Genomic DNA, 16,884 nt, shown 5'->3' on the forward strand with positions numbered 1-16,884 from the left:
CAAGGAGAAATATGGTGTCCAGTCTCCCATTGAACTGCCACAGGAATGGATTGGCCGTGGCTACTGGCTTGACAGGTGCAATAAATATTAATTAGTGTGCTTGGCTACAGAGGGAGTAATGATATACACTGCTCCTCTGAAGCGTTAAATTGTAGTGTTAGTCTTGATAATGCCTTATCTTCTCCATCACGGCCGGAAAACATTGTGAGTTACATGCACCCCCCGTATAGGCAAAGGAATAAAGGTTTATCTGTTGTCAGGAATCATCAACAAGTACGAAAGTGGGGACTGAGACTGCTTGTGAGTCAGGCACTCGGTATTTCCCAGGGGACTGTTGTGTTTTGGTTTTTTAAATCATTATTTCAAGAGGTTTGGACCAATTTATGAAACATTTGTTGTTGTTAAGGGATAAAGCAGAAACATTTTTGCTATTGTCAAGATATTTGATTACACTAGAAATGGGATTTAAGACTCCTCATCTAAAACAGCAGCCACAATATGCATTACGTATCGGAGGAACTGTGCTTATTAGATTATGAGGAAGTTGATAGGTTTATGGAGTTGGACTGAATTGTTAGGATGTTCCCATGTGTGAATAAGTACCTATAAAAGCCTGGAAGGTGGCTGCTTTGGGGAACTAAAGGTAAAATTGCTCTCAAAATTCAGCTCTGATCAGAAACAAACAAAAAGTAAAAACAGTCAAGGAAGCCATGATAAGCAAATTAACATTAACACAGGTTCTAGGGTTGCAACAAAACACATTTTTGAAATGGAAATGTTTAGTTGTTTACACCTGAAGTTACAGCAAAACAATGGCATTTCACCGAGAAAGGAAGCTCTAATTAAATACTGATATTTTCCAAATCCTTAATTATAATGGCTTACAGTTCTGCCTAAGGGTTTCTCTAGGAGCTAATTTGCTGGAATATTACCATTTACACTTTTTCATTTGTTGAAGATCTTGCTCCCTCGCGAATTGCCTTTTTTAGTTTGTTGTAGCTTCATTTGGCATTCTCTTTCTGGGAATGCTTCCTACCCCCTGTATAGGACAGACCAGCAAGAAACTTGGCAAACAAAGTTGCATTCTGGGTGGAATTCTACCCCCTCCTGTATGCCTTAAATGTGTTGATATCTGTATCTGTGCCGCAGCTGCAAAGAAATCGTTTTTGGCCATGCGAACGCACGTGCGTTTCTTATTCTCTCCTGGAGCCCTGAGTTCTAGCAGCATATCCTCAAGCAAGTGTTTGTGGAGCTACAGGGAAACAGTACCCAAAGGGCACTGAAATATTAACTAATGATGAGTTGTCCTGAATCGGCAGGTGCCTAGGGACTGGGCCAGATGAGTTCTGCAAAGTACAGCCCCCAGGCAACTTCCCAGCACACAGGCTGCTCCAGGCAGTGGGATATGCAGGTCCCTGCTTCCCTCCTTCCTTACAACACTTCTGCTTGTTTTCCTAGAGGAGTGCAGAGTTCATCTCTCCCCCACACACACCCACACCCCAAGCCTTGGAGGCGGACTACCCTCTGGAGGCGGACTCTACAATTATAATCCTCTGTATTTCCTGCCTCCAAGACCTTAAACACAGGACCACTGTGTGAAGCAGCTGATGGGGAGTAGGGATGAATATGTGAACAGTGACTTCTTGTCCCCAGCAGGGAGTCAGATCTCTAGAACTTTATCCTCAGCAGGGTGGACCCAGAGGTAAACAAGGAGGCCCTCGGGAGAAGAGCAAGGCATATTCTCCGGCCTCAAGTAAAAATGTGCTCCTCCAGGAGCCAGCATGACTCAGTGGTTGAGATTTGACCTATGAATCAGGAGGTTAGAGTTTGATTCCCATTTGGGGCACGTGCCAGGGTTGCAGGCTCAATTCCCAGTGGGGGATGTGCAAGAGGCAGCTGATCAATGATTCTCTCTCATCATTGATGTTTCTATCTCTTTCTACCTCTCCCTTCCTCTCTGAAATCAATAAAAATACATTTTTTAAAAAGGTGCTCCTCTACAATCCCCTGGACTAGAAGGTTCTGTCTAGCTCTGTTATGAAACAATTCATAGAAATGGCCAAGTTTCTGTCATCAAAACACAGATAATGAATGAAATCCTTGAAGAAGATTAGAATGTGGATGCCATGACCTCATTATTAAACACTGCCTTCCTGGTATGGGCTTCCTACCTACTTTGAAATTTTTCAAAGTTCAATGCCCTCAACAAAAATCAAGGTATGTCCAAAGGCAAACCAAGAGATAATATTCAGGGACCATTTGGTCCCATGAAAATTAAAAGTCCACCAACTGGATATTGAGCAAATGATAAAAACTGAGCAGGCTTTGATTCTTTTCTACAAGCTCTAGGGATTCTTTTTAAAACTCTCTTTCATATATAAGGTGCGGTATCTGCACTGGTCCTAGGCTACCACTTAATGACTGGAATTACCAAGCTTCCCCTAGGCATGGTTAAGAGACTCAAACAGAAAAACATCCAGTTAGATGCAAGTATGTTGTTGTTGTTTTTCATAAGAACAGAAATGGCCCTTTTGAAAGCTCTACGAACATATATATTAAAAGCATACTAAATAAGGGGGATTCAAAATCGAAATACTAATGGAATTTAGAACCAGACATATCTGGGTTTAAATATGGATTCAATGAGACATGTGCTGTCTTGGGCAAGCCCCTCCAGCGTCAATTCCCCATCTGTAAATGGAGTATAGTGGTACATCTCTATAAAGGGCTATTAGGAGGATCAGGTGAGATTATGCTTATAATGTTAGGCAGTATGCTTAATGCTAATAAATACATGTGTGGGAACCCTAATCAGAGTACACTGTATATTCAAGGCCAATTAGCCATATGCATGTGCAAAGGCAGTGTATTCAGCAGTTTTACTGTATGCACTACACAGGAGTACCTTTCTATAACCCAAATATTAATATCACTATTTGGCAAGAAATCTCTCGTGTCTAAGTTGGCATAAAGATGTATTACTAACCAGCCGGTGTGTGGATATTTTGAAGGGCTACTTTGAAGAACTATTTTGTCTGATGGCTCCTTGTTAGCAATGGCTACTTGGTCTGCAATAAAGTCTCTCCTATATGCCTACAACTGTTCATATTGTCTTCCAATACCCGGTGTCCACAGGGGTACAACCCCTAGCAGAGAAGGAGCTTTGCTCCAACAACATGTTATACGTAAAAGTTACATGACATTAGTGATTGCTGTAATTATTGTCATTAAATTCCCAAATCTTTGCCATGACCCATAAGGCCCCGCACTATCAGATTTCTCTCCACAGTTATGACATGTGGTAAGCAGACTTACAGCCATCAAGAAGATTCCACACCTCAATCCCCAAGACTGTGAATCTGGTCAGATAGCATGCCCATGAATATGTTAGAGTAAATATGTTGAAAGGGTTGATCAACTGATTTTAAAATGGGAAGAGAATCATGGATTATCCATGTGAGTCCAATAAAATCACATGAGCCCTTAAAAGCAAAGGCAGGCAAAGCAGAGAGATTACAAACCAGAGAAGGACTTAACTTGCTGTTGCTGGCTCGAAGATGGAAGGAGCCACTCGGATAGTGTAATAAGTGAATTCAGCCAACCTCCAATGAAGACCCCAAGCCCCAGATGAGAACTGTAGCCTTTCCGACATCTGGATTTCAGCCTTGGGAGACCCTAAGCAGAGAAGTCAGATGTGCCCAGACTTCTGACCTTCAGACACTGCGAGATAATACATGGATTTTGTGTTAGGCCCTACATTTGTGGTAATTTGCTCTGGCAGCAATAGAAAACTACTGCGGCCATCTACCCCTTACAAAGCAGACATTTGAATGTACTATGCATGTTCTTCCTACCTCAGGGCCTTTGCACAGGCTGCTCCCTCTGCCTACATTCTCTTTCCCCAACTCTTCATCCAGCTAATAACTTTTGTTCATCCTTTTGGTGTCAGCTCAAATTTGACCTCTTCATAGAAGCAGTCTTTGAATTTATTATCTAAAGTGGGTCTCTCCATTTCAACTCTCTTTCAAGACCATGTTGGTCTCTTCCTGAGGTTTTTGTCAGAGTTTGTAATTATCTTGCCTTTTTTCTCATTTATTTTTTCCTACTTGACTGGGAATGCAGAACATACTGTGACTCAATAAATAGTTGTTGAATAAGTGTAGATTAACGCTTTACTTCATTCAGGCTTTATGAATTCTATCTACTTTCATGAGGTAGATACTGTTATCATCCCCATTTTACATGTGATGAACCTGAAAAGTAAAGAGATTGAGTAACATTTCCAAGACCACAGAGCCCCTAAATTATCGAACCTGAACATGACCCTAAGGCTCATATTCTTAATCTCTGAGCTTTTATGCCCCTGTGATGGGAAAAACATCAGAATGAGCCAACAGATTTTATCCCCCCAAATTCAGACATTTGGAGCACTGTAAGATATAACAGACCCTTCAATTCAAAATATTGCCTCCTGCCACAGCACTTGAGGCATGGTCTCTCTGTTAGTGTTCTGGGACTGCTGAAACAAAGTATGTGATTAAAACGACAGAAATGTATTCTTTCACAGTTCTGGAGGCCAGAAGTCTGAAATCAAGGTGTAGACAGGTCCATGCTCCCTCTGACACCTATAGGAGGGAATCTTTCCTTGTTTCTTCTTAGATTCTGGTGGTTGGCAGCAATATCCAGTGTTCCTTAGCCTGTAGATGCATCACTCCAATCTCTGCCTCCATTGTCCTGTGTGTCAGTCCAAATTTCCTCTTTCTATAGCGACACCAGTCATAGCAGATCAAAGACCCACCCTCCTCCAGTATGACCTTAGCTTTACTAACTAATTGCACCTGCAATGACCCTACTTCCAAATAAGGTCACATTCTCAGGCAGTGGGGGTAGGATTTAAACATATGAATTTGGGGGAACAAAACTTAACCCATAGCAATCTCCAGACTATAATATGTTATTTTTTTCTTTTGTTAATCCTCACCCAAAGATGTTTTTTCCATTGAGTTTTAGAGAGAGTGGAAAAGAGGGAGAGGGAGAGAAAGAAAAACATCTCTCGACCCCTTGATTGGTTGCCTCCTGCACGGGTCCCAACCAGGGCAGGGGCTCGAACCTGCTGCCCATACGTGTGCCTTGACCCAGAATCAAACCCAGAACCATTGAGCTACACTGGCCAGGGCTACAATATGTGATTTTGAGATTGACCAGAATGAGGTATGTTCTCTATGTCCGTATTGGTCCTGCTTCTCTCTCTGCTGATGTGTGGTTTCTTCCTGGGTAGACCACAGAGGCTGAGGTCAGAGGCTGCTGCTGCAGCCCAGGTGGCTGTGACAGGAGGGAGCAATTAGAGAAAAGACTTGTTTGTGAAAGCCTAGCTCTGTCTCCTCATTACTTTCTCTCTCACCCTGCTTCATCCTTGCTCACTGTCCAGGCTCTTGGGTGGTCATTTATGGGAAAGCACGTGACAGGCACGTATAACTATAAAAGTGTGATCACTGTCTTAGACATTTGATTTGGCAAATGACAGTTTTATAAAAGCATCTGCAGAAATCTGTTTGACTCCTTTCTTGGTTTTAACTGGAGACAAAAATAGAAACATGTACAGCAGCCACCAAAATGAATAGAGCCAGATTATTAAAACACTAAAATACCCACTCCTGACTCTGCAGCCAGTCATGACTCATATATGTTTTATTATACTAGCAAGAGACCACTGCACAGCTTGCAGTGTGACTTGAAGGTCACTGAATATGGGGAATTCTCCAACTGTTTCGCAGCTACCATGGGTTATGTATGTGGAGCCTGCATATTTGCAGGGGAGAAGAAAAAATCTATGCTTTAAAATTAGACAAATTTTTCCAATAATAGAAAAATGTAAGATGAAACCCATGGAATATGCTTTAGGGCACCTAGTATATATTGGGACTGGAACAAAGAACCTTGGGCTTTTCGTAAAATACGTGTTGTGTTTCTAGAGTTGTGTGTTCCCACCCATTTCAGGCTCCCTTCTGGCCCAGGGCTATCACAAGGAAGGCAGTAAGAATAAAGCATTCCAATACCTGAACTGTACTGTTGTTTATGAACTCCTGGCATCCTGGTTCAAGTGTTGCAAAATAATAATTAGATATTTAAAACAGGTGTGGCTTGGGCACTGGCAAAGAGAACAAACTCTGACCGTTGCAATAGAGGGAAGAGGCATTAATCCTTCAGTGCCTGGATCTCAGAGGAGGTCTGAGTATCCAAAATAAGGATCAGGGTAACAACCCTAACAAGGAATATTCTGGAGACATAGGGTCATGGTTATTTACTAACTGATAAGTTGTATCAGTGTGAAACAGATAAAGACTAATATTATGCAAATGTATACCCCAAAGCTCACGTTGAATGTAAAAATCTGTAGACACAATTTACCATGGAAGATATGGGTAGGTATTTTCTTTGGGGTAAGATGTGAGTTCTCCGCCCTGTCCCTTGCTACAGCTCCTCAAGGTTGTGTTAAACCACTAAGCTATGGCATTTTTTTACCTGAATCTTAGCCATCCTTGTGAGGAAGGCTCACTGAGTCAGATGAGTCCCTATGTCACTAGATAGCCCCACATTCACAAAAGGTGGTGTTTTCCCAAACATTTTCAATACAAGTTGCAGCATTTTTTTTTTTTACAGAAACCACTACTTTTACAGGAAACAAATACATCCAAAGACAGTCATATGAATAGATTTTCTGCTCAATAACTGAGGCTCACTTGGAATTTAGCTCCAGATGGCCGCTAGGTAATTTCCCATTACACCCTGTGATGTAGGCTGTCACAGGTCTAAACAGGATGGTTAATTCCTACAGTGAAGAAAGGACAATTGGAAAATCCATAAACTATTTTCTGTTTAGCCTAAGAGAAGCAAACTGAGAGCTACAAGAATAATCCATATTCTTGAATTAGTTGTCAACAGTTAAAGCTCAAATTTCTCATTTAAATAAAACTTGAATTTCCAGATGGGCTTTAAAAAGTGGATCATCTAGCCACCCTGGTCTTCCAGCCCAAAATTACCACAATTTACATCAATCAGAGTAGGGAGGGGCTGGCCCAGTGGCCAACATCAATTCACCATGATCCCACCTACAAGATTTGTTTTGGTTACGTCTAATCTCTATGGGCATTTCAGTGTCTGACCCTTGATTTTGTCTGTCTATTGCCAAGGCCAATTTCTATCTGTAAGGAAAGGCCTCTGTATTGATTATAAGTTTTCAGGAAATTAACCTGAATTTTCTTAGTCTTGGTCACTGCATGTGAAATTCAGTACTCATACTATTCCAAAACATTTTCAATTGCTATTCAACTCAGATGCATTTACTTAAACAAGCAATTAGCCCTGGCAATAAAAGGCTAAGAAGAAATTAAATTCACAAATCTGCTACTTGTTCTTTCCTAGGTGATGCCATTAGTCAGTGTCCAAGTGTCAATGTGTGGCAAATATTGTGCCAATTCTGGTACCAAGGAGATTGGAGATAGGAATGTCTAATGTTTCAGAAAACTCAAAGAGGCAGAAGGTGGGGTTGGTAGAGAAATGGTACATGAATTTACTTAATGTCTACTAAGCATATAGGCAGGCTGTGGACTTGGGGCAAGGGGATGATGATTGAGAGAATAAACCCAAAATTTACATGCTATATATTCACTGAGTGGCCAGATTATTATGATCTCTGAATGCATAATAACCTGGCCACTCAGTGTATATCCTATATAATAAAAGACTAATATGCAAATTGTCCCCTCGACCAGGAGTTCAACCAGCAGGCAGGCCTGCCAACTGCCCATGTCCCCTCCCCCTAGCCAGGCTGGCTGGGCCGCACCCATGCACGAATTCATGCACCGGGCCTCTAATATATATATATATATATATATATATATATATATATATATATATATATACTGAGTGGCTAGATTATTATGCGTTCAGAGATCATAATAATCTGGCCACTCAGTGTATATATTATATGTGTATATTTTTGTATATGTGACATAGTTGCCACTGATTAGGAAATAACTGTAGAATACATTTGTAAATTAATAACTGGTATTTAAGGTACAAGTATAACTTATTTTACAGCTTAATTATCTTTTAAATAAGAAAAATTCATGGATGAAAGGAGAAAAAAATGAAGGCCGAATAGGCAGATGTGTCTCGAGCCTTATCCTTGAGCAGATAGAAGGAGCATCTAAATCAAATAACATACACCTGGAATTGGCAAAGTAGACTCAGCTGGTGAGACAATTCACAGCCAGGAAGGGCAGAGGATGCCTGGAGAATGGTTGGATCGGGGATCTGGGCTGGAGGGAGTTGCAAGACCACTGAGCCGAGAGTGTCAGAAGCTGCACAGCACCAAGTCTGCATCCCTTGGAGACAGGCATAACATCCAACTGTCAAAAGGAAGTCCACAGGGCTGCTGGCAGCAGGGGATTCTAGATCTAAGTCCACAGCTGCGAGAGGCTGAGCCCAGAGGGACAGCCTGAAAAATTGCCTGAGTTGCAGGGTGCCCGGAGGAGAGAAACTAGCAGTCAGGCAGTTGTTTTGCTTCTGTTTGGTCTTTGCTTTTATTCACTAAACCAGTTTATAGGACCTTTCAAATACAGTCATAAGTAGCTGAGGTGCAGGTGGAGGTACAGACTTGTGGAGTCTGGGGAGAGGCTGTGGAGGAGAGTGGGTTAGGGAAAGATGACCAGGAGTCTGGCACTGGGACATTCCTAACCCTCTGAACCTAAGCAGCCATTTTTCTCCTGAAAAGCCAGCCCCTTCCAGCAGCCTCAAGACAGTTAGTACAGCCACACCCAGACTACCCCCTGAGCCATGCAAAGCACACAAAAAAATCTGAATAGCCCCAAAGAGCCCTCAGGGACTGGGTTGAAGACAAGCTGTTAAGTCCCAGAAAGTGATACAGCACCCTCCCTACCTATATCCCTGTAAGAAACAGCCCCTTAACAGATTAAGATTGACAGCAGACAGACAGGCTAAGTGGGCAGATTAATCCCACCTGCTTGAGGTCAAGGCTGTGGAGATAGACACAAACAGAGGAGCAGTGGATTGCTTGGAACTTCAAAACAGTGCTGACTACCTAACAGGAAACTGAGAAGTGGCAGACAAAACAGAAGAGTGGGATCTTAAACCAGCATCCATGGGGCATTAAAACTCAGCTGAAATGAACAACACTTCACTTTTTTTTTCTTTCTTTATCTTTTATTTTTTAAAAAGATTCTTTTTTATTTTTTAATTTTTTCATAATATTTTTCTGCACTCTATTTTTATTTTTTATTGTTATTTTAGTTTGTTATTTTTTTTTCTTTCTTTTTTATTTTTATCTTTTTCTTTCTTTTCTTTTTATCCACTCATTCTTTCTACTTCCTCTATACTGAACCAAGGCCCTCCTCCTATACATTCAATTCTTTAACCTTACCATCTGTATATAATTTCTGCCTCTATAGATTCTGCCCCCCCCCCTCTTTTTTCTGGGTGTTTGTTGTTTGCATTTTTTTTTTTTTTTTGGTTTATCTCTTTGTTCTGTGGTTCTTTCTCTCCATATATATTTTTCTCTTTCTTTTTCTTCTTTTTCTTTTCTTTCTTACCCTTTTTTCTTTTCTTGATATCATTTCTGCTCTCTTTTATCTCTCCTAATTCTCTTTCCTCTGGTGGTCACTTATATTGGGGTTATTGGTGTCGTGAGTACATTCGTGTTTTGTTCCCTTTCTGTCGTGTTTTGTTGAGTTGTATTTTGTGCTGTTCAGACAATGTGGTAGAGAGCAAGCCACATAACCAGACACCTGAGAAAAGACTCCATCCATGAATGGGACAATAACACTCAAGACCAAGAGAACCCAAATATCCCAAGTAGGGGGCATCCCTAGATTACCCAGTCCAGAAGTCCAGAGAGATTGCACCACTGGGTCCCACAAAACATCTACTATATATAAGACAAACTCAAAAAACCTGGGTGACATAGCAGTTTGATCTAATAAATAGAAACAATCACAAAGGGAAAGCAAAAATGGGGAGACAAAGAAACAACCCCCATTCAAACCAAAAAAGGAAATAAACGAAATGGAGGCAAGCTATTTGTCAGAGAAAAAAATTCAGAACAATGATTATAAGAAAGCTGAAAAGGATGGAAGACAAATTCAACAACATTTGTATGAATCAAGAGGAAATGAAGAATGACATAAGTACAATAAAGAACATAATGGAAAGTTTCAACAGTAGACTAGAAGAAGCTGAGTACTGCAACAGTGAGTTAGAAGACAAGGTAGGAAAACCACCCAAGCACAGAAGCAACAGGAAAGAAAACTTAAAAAGCGGGAGGAAAGCCTAAGAGAGCTTTGGGACAACATGAAACAAAACAACATCTGCATAAAAGGGTGCCAGAGGAAGCAGAGGAAGGAATAGAAAACCTGTTTGAAGAAATAATGACAGAATACTTCCCTGATGTTGGAAGAAAAAAGCCACACAAGTCCAAGAAGCTCACAGAGTCCTAAACAAGATGAACCCAAAAGACCAACACCAAGACACATCATAATTAAACTGGCAACATCAGAACCTTGAAGGCTGAGAGAGACAGAAAGTTACCTACAAGGGATCTCCCATCAGACTATCATCTGATTTCTCAACAGAAACACATCAGGCCAGAGGGAATAGAATGAAATATACAAAGTCATGCAAAGCAAGAGACTGAATCCAAGAATACTATACCCAGCAAGGCTATCATTCAAAATTGAAGGTGAAATCAAGAGCTTCAGAGAAAGGAAGGGCTAAGGGAGTTTATTACCACCAAGCTAGCAATACAAGAAATGCTAAAGGGACTGATATAAAAAGAAGAAATAGAAAGGGAAGAAGGAACAGAGACATAAAGAATAAAAATGGCAACAAACAAGTACCTATCACTAATAACCTTAAACGTAAATGGATTAACTGCTCCAATCAAAAGATATAGGGTAGCTGAATGGATAAGAAAACATAACCCATATATTTGCTGTCCACAAGAGACCCACTTCAGAACAAAGTACTCACACAGACTATAGTGAAGAGATGGGAAAAAATTTTTCAGGCAAATTGATATGAAGAAAAACTGAGGTAGCAATATTTATATCTGACAAAATAGACCTCAAAGTGAAGGCCATAACAAGAGATAAGCAGGGCCACTTCATAATACTAAAGGGAGCAATTCAACAAAAGGATATAACTCTGGTACACATATGTAGACCCAATACAGGAGCACCCAGATACATAAAAAACTTCTGGAAGATATCAAGGGAGAGACTGACAGCAATACATCATAATAGAGGCCTTTAATACCCCATTGACACCACTGGATAAATCCTCTAAGCAAAAAATCAGCAAAGAAACAGCAATCCTAAATGACTCACTAGATCAGATGGAACTAATTGACATATTCAGCTACAGAATATACATTCTTCTCAAGTGCACACAGGACATTTTCAAAGATAGACCACATATTAGAACACAGGCAAAGTCTTTTCAAATTCAAGAAAACTGAAATCATATCAAGCATCCTCTCAGATCACAATGGCATAAAAGTAGAAATCAAATACAATAAAAACAATGAAAAAAACCTAACACTTGGAGGATAAATAGCATGCTATTAAACAATGATTGGGTTACCAAAGAGATCAAAGAAGAAATAAAAAGCATCCTGGAAACAAATGGCAATGAAAATACAACAATCCAAAATTTATGGAACACAGTGAAGGCAGTCCTGAGAGGGAAGTTCATAGCTCTACAGGTCTACCTCAAAAAAAAAAAAAAAATGCTAATAAATTATCTAACCCTGCAACTTAAAGAATTAGAGAACAAGAAAAACCCAGAGTAAGCAGAAGGAAGGAAATAATAAAGATTAGAGCAAGAATAAACAACATAGAGACAAAAAAAAATACAAAAGATCAATAAAACCAAGAGTTGATACTTTGAAAGGATAAACAAGATTGATGAACCTCTAGCCAGGCTGACCAAGAAACAAAGAGAGAGGACCCAAATAAACAAAATCAAAAATGAAAGAGGTGATGTAACAACCGACCCCACAGACATACAAGGATTATAAAAAAAAATACTATGAACAACTCTACTCCAACAAACTGGACAACCTAGATGAAATGGACATATTCCTCGAAAAACATAAGCTTCCAAAACTCAGTCAGGAAGAATCAAAAAACCTGAATAGGCTAATAACTACTGATGAAATTAAAATAGTAATCAAAAAATTTCCAGCAAACAAAAGCCCGGGGCCAGATGGCTTCACAGGGGAGTTTTACCAAACATTCAAAGAAGAAATAAAACCTATCCTCCTCAGACTATTCCAAAAAATTCAAGAGGAAAGCACACTTCCAAGCTCATTCTATGAAGCCAGCATTACCCTAATCCCAAAACCAGATAAAGACACTACAAATAAAGAGAATTACAGGCCAATATCCCTCATGAATATAGATGCTAACATCCTCAACAAAATTCTAGCAAATCAGATCCAGAATTACATTATAAAGATCATACACCATTACCAAATGTGATTTATTCCAGGGATGCAAGGCTAGTACAATATCCACAAATCAATAAACGTTATACATCATGTAAACAAATTGAGACAAAAATCACATAATCATATCAATTGATGCAGAAAAAGCATTTGACAAAATCCAACACCCATACCTGATAAAAAAAAAAAAAAACTCTCAGCAAAGTGGAAATACAGGGATCATACCTCAACTAATAAAAACCTTATATGACAAACCTACAGACACCATCATACTGAATGGGTAAAAACTAAAACCATTTTCCCTAAGAACAGGAACAAGAGAAGGATGCCGACTCTCACCACTCCTTTTCAGCGTAGTACTGGAAGTGCTAGCCATAGTAATTAGACAAGAAGAAGAAATAAAAGGCATCCAAATTGAAAAAGAAGGAGTAAAAGTGTCATTATTTGCAGATGACATAATATTGTACATAGAAAACCCTAAAGACTCCATCAAAAAAACTACTGGACTTAATAAATGAATTTGGCAATGTAGCAAGATACAAAATTTACACCCAGAAATCTATTGCTTTTTTTATACACTGACAATGAACTCACAGAAAGAGAAAATAAAAAAGCAATCTCATTGCAACAAAAAAAAAATAAGATACCTAGGAATAAACTTAAGTAAGGAGGTAAAAGACCTATACGCGGAAAACTACAGGATGTTAAAAAAAAGATAGAGGAAGACATAAATAAAAGGAAGACTATACCATGTTCATGGATTGGTAGAATCAACATCATTAAACTGCCCATACTACCCAAAGCAATCTATAGATTCAATGCAATCCCCATTAAATGCCAGTGGCATATTTCACAGACCTAGTACAAACTCTTCAAAAATTCACGTGGAATTAAAAAAAAAAAAATAGCTGCAGCAATCTAAAGAAAGAAGAACAAAATTGGAGAGATCACAATACCAGATATCAAGCTATACTACAAAGCCACTGTTCTCAGAACTGCCTGGTACTGGCACAAGAATAGACATATAGACCAATGGGACAGCACAGAGAACCCAGAAATCAACCCAAGCCATTACACTCAATTAATATTTGACAAAGGAGGCAAGAGCATACAATGGAGTCAAGACAGTCCCTTCAATAAATGGTGTTGGGAAAATTGGTCAGATGCATGCAAAAAAATGAAACTAGACCACCAACTTACACCATACACAAAAATAAACTCTAAATGGATAAAGGACTTAAATGTAAGATGGGAAACCATAAAAATCTTAGAAGAATCCATAGGGAGAGCAAAATATCAGACATCTCTTATAGCAATATGTTTACCAATACATCTCCTAGGACAGTGGAAACTAAGGAGAAAATAAACAAATGGAACCTTAAAATGAAAAGCTTCTGCACAACAGAAACCATAAACAAATAACAAAAGAGCCCACTGCATGGAAGAACATATTTGCCAATGATACATCTGATAAGGATTTAATCTCCAAAATTTATAGGGAACTCACACACCTTAACAAAAGGAAGATAATCCAATTAAAAAGGGCAAAGGACCCAAATAGACACTTCTCAAAAGTGGGCATACAGAAGGCCAAGAGACATTTTAAAAATGCTCAAAGTCACTAATCATCTGAGAGATGCAAATCAAAATGACAATGAGGTACCATCTCACACCTGTCAGGATGGCTATCATCAACAAATCAACAAACGACAAGTGCTGGCGAGGATGTGGAGAAAAGGGAACTCTTGTACACTCCTGGTGGCAATGTAGACTGGTGCAGCCTCTGTGGAGAACAGTATGGAGTTTCCTTTAAAAATTAAATATGGAACTCCCATTTGTCCCACTAATCCCACTTCTAGGAATATATCCCTAGAAATCAGAAATACCAATTAGAAAGGATATATGTATGCTCCCTTATGTTCATAGCAGCACAATTTACAATAGCTAAGATTTGGAAACAGCCCAAGTGCCAATCAGCAGATGAGTGGATTTAAAAAAATGTGATATATTTACACAATGGAATACTATGCTGCTGTAAAAAAGAAAGAACTCTTACCATTTGCAACAGCATTGATGGACCTGGAGAGCATTATGCTAAGCAAAATAAGCCAGTGGAAGAAAGATAAATATCACATGATCTCACTCATTTGTGAAATATAATGAACAACATAAACTGATGAACAAAAATAGAGCCAGAATCATAGAAGCATCAAATAGACCGTCCAACCTAAGAGGAAATGCGGGGGTGGGAGGAGCAGGTAAGAGATCAACCAAAGGACTTGTTTGCATGCATATGAGCATAACCAATGGACACAGACAGTAGGCAGGTGAGGGCATGTTGTGGGGGGTGGGAGCAGCTGGGGAGAGGTCAATGGGGGAAAAGGGAGACTTATGTAATACTTTAAACAAAGAAATTTTAAAAAAGAAAAATTCAGCATGTTAAAAAAGATATTGATATACTATCAAATATATGCAAAAACTCACTCAAAAGATTCAAAAATATGTAGTCATTTTTAGCTCTCTGCATGGAAACAACTAGTGTTGCCTACTGAGTTTTCTCTATGAAATCTGATTTAGGTTTGTCAAGCAGGAAAAGATGGTTAAATTAAAAGGCCATACAAATTTACCATTGTGTACAGTGAAGGGAAAGGGAAGACTTTGTAAAACACGTTCACATGTTATCATCTTCCTCCTTTTCTCTAAATGCCTGTATTTTCTGCACCCTGGAGGTCACCCTCTACAAATCCAAGACCCAACACAAATATTCCCATTGGCAAGTCCCAAGACATGATCTAGAGCCATGAATGATTGCTTCTTCTTTTGGACAAACGGTACTTAATCTCCAAATATAAGGTTTGACCCATAAATGAACCCATGCTTATATGGTCAATTAATCTATGACAAAGGAGGCAAGAATATACAATAGAGTAAAGATAGTTTCTTCAATAAATGGTGTTGAGGAAACTGGACAGATATGTGCAAAAAAAATGAAACTAGGCCACTTTCTTACACCACACACACCCCCCCCAAAAAAAAACAAACTCAAAGCATAACCAATGGACGCAGACAATAGAGGGTGAGAGTGAGGGCTGGATTAGGAGGGGGGGTGCTATAGGGGTATAACCACAATTTGTGATACCTTAATCAATAAAAAAAAGAAAAGAAATAAACTCAAAATGGGTTCAAGAATTAAATGTAAGACCAGAAACCATAAAATTCCTAGAAGAAAACATAGGAGTAGAAAACAAAAAATTTACTCTTTGACAGTGCTCTTATCAATATTTTTTTAGCTTTGTCTCCTCAGGCAAGGGAAATAAAAGAAAAAGCAAACAATTCAGATTGCATCAATCTAAACAGTGTTTGCACAGTGAAGGAAACCATCAACAAAACAAAAAGTCAACCTACCACATGGAAGAAGATATTCACCAAACTTAACTCATACACCTTAACACCGAACACACACACACACACACACACACACACACACACACACACACACAATCTGATTTAAAAATATGAGAGGGACCTGAATAGACAATTCTCCAAAGAGGACATACAGATGGCCAATAGACATATGGAAAGATGCTCAACATTACTAATCATTAGGGAAATACAAATTCAAACCACAATGAGATATCACCTCACACCTGTCAGAATGGCTTATCCTCAATAAATCAACAAACAACAAATGTTAGCAAAAATTTTAAAAATAGAAAACCCTCATGCACTTTTGGTGGGAATGTGAATTGGTAGAGCCACTATGGAATATTGTATGAAGGTCCCTCAAAAAATTAAAAATAGAACTACCATAAGACCCAGTAATTCTACATCAGGATATTTATCTGAAGAAATCCAAAACATTAATTTGAAAAGGTATGCACCTCTGTGTTCACTGCAGCATTATTTATAATAGTCAAGGTATGGAGGACACCTAAGTATCCATTCAATAGATGAATGGACAAAGTAGAAGTCATAGATATATGCAATGAAATATTATTCAACCATAAAAAAGAATGAAATCTTACCATTTGTGACAACATGGGATGGACCTAGAGCGTATTACGCTAATTGAAATAAGTAAGGCAGAGAAAGACACATACCATACGATTACATGTATATGTGGAATCTAAAAAAACAAAATAATTGAACAAAACAGAAATAAACTCAAAGATAAAACAAATTGATGGTCACCACATGGGAGAAGAATTGGGGATTGGGGGGATAGTGAAAAAGATGAAAGGGATTAAGAAGCACAAATTACCAGTTATAAAAATAGTCACAGGGATATAAAGTACAACATAGCACCTGCTGTGTGGTTCAGTGGTTGAGCATCGACCTACGAACCGGGAAGTCATGGTTCA

This window comes from Plecotus auritus (assembly GCF_963455305.1).
Source record: "Plecotus auritus genome assembly, chromosome: 3".
In the NCBI taxonomy this organism is placed as follows: Eukaryota; Metazoa; Chordata; class Mammalia; order Chiroptera; family Vespertilionidae; genus Plecotus; species Plecotus auritus.